General features: G+C 40.9%; 1 pseudogene; it reads left to right on the top strand.

Annotated features, from left to right (window-relative positions):
• Window positions 1-432: 432 nt before the first annotated feature.
• On the top strand, window positions 433-530 carry LOC126002216 (uncharacterized; annotated as a pseudogene).
• The last annotated feature ends 944 nt before the right edge of the window (window positions 531-1,474 follow it).

Genomic DNA, 1,474 nt, shown 5'->3' with positions numbered 1-1,474 from the left:
GATGGGTTTTTGAACACCAGTATTCGATGACTGAACCCCATGAAAAGTACAACTGATTCTGCAAGCACCACAGACAGGTTTGTTGGCAACCCCCATCATCAACATCACAATATCAACACAATCTGGTGAAGGAGGAGAATGTATAGAAAGAATAAAGGGAAAAGAGGGAGGAGGTTTCAGCAGAAGAAAAAGGAGAAAAAGAAGAGTGTTCCTTAAGAAAAATATGGGGAGGCTAATATAAAACCATGGGGTTAAATTTGCAAATTGGAGACATAAATTCAGCTGCCCAAATTATTTAAGAATTTAATATATGTGTGTATATATATACATATACATATGTATATATTTGCACAATTCTTGAAAAAGACTTTGGCTTAAAATAGTTTCTTAGAGTCTTAATAGTTTTTAGGTTAAAGGTTCACTAGAGTGCTCGTTTCAGCAAAACATATACTAAAATTGGAACGATACAGAGATTAGCATGGCCCCTGTGCAAGAATGACACGCAAATTCGTGAAGCATTCCATATTTTTCAGAGTTAGAATTGTTTGGTTCTAATCACACATGCTCCAAGGAAAATATGAAGTTTGAAAGTGGTTAAAATTTGAGACAACAGTTTTTCTAATTTTACCTCTCTCTAGATATTCTATTCCTAAATTCTTTCCTCTTTTTTTTTTCTCTTTTTCTTTCTTTTCTTTCTTTTTATTTTATTTTATTTTATTTTTAGTGCAGAGATTCAAGGTTTTTTATTGCAATTTGGGTTTAGGTTTCTATCAGAGTGTGGGGAGGAGTCAACATAGCTTAGAGTGAGTCTAGTCGAGGTGATAAAGTTGACAGCAGACAAGGAGGGGCACAAAGAAGTGGGCTGAGGTACAAAAGAGGAATCTTGTCATATGACATTAAACTTCTGGGTCTTGCCTAAATTAGGGGACATTTCTAGGCTAATGGCAAGGATTCGCCAAGGCTGAGTCCAGGAGCCTATCATTCTTCCGGCAGAAGACCAGATATCCTGTGCCAGTCCCTGCCAACATGGCCAGGATGAGGAAGGCATAGTAGGTCATGAAGGTGAACATGAGCACATAGCTCAGCACCACCTGGAGAACATGCAGTGCTGTCTGAGCAAGGTGACATCAACTCAGCACCTGAGGCTGTGGCAATATCTTGGCCTTGTCCATGAGTTTCTCCTGAGCCACCATGAGACCTTCATAGCAGAGAGTCAGGCAAAACATGACTGGAGAAGCAAGCAGCATGCTGACTCTGCATTGGATCACCAAGCCTGGAAACAGCAGCTCCACATTCTTTTAGCCAAAGTAGAAGGTGGTGTGCATTAACCTGTTCTCTGTGTGTCCACCACTGTATGAGTGCCGGCTGACCGACTGGTGAAGCCGTGAGGCAGAGTGATGTTGGAGGTCTCTGGAGTAGAGGAGATTGCAGCTGTGTCCTCTTGGTAGTGAAGATGATACAAGGTGCCAGCAAA

The sequence above is a fragment of the Suncus etruscus genome, chromosome 2 (assembly GCF_024139225.1).
Source record: "Suncus etruscus isolate mSunEtr1 chromosome 2, mSunEtr1.pri.cur, whole genome shotgun sequence".
Lineage (NCBI taxonomy): Eukaryota > Metazoa > Chordata > Mammalia > Eulipotyphla > Soricidae > Suncus > Suncus etruscus.
Note: the sequence above shows the minus strand (reverse complement) of the source record. Positions and strands in the feature narration are given on the sequence as shown.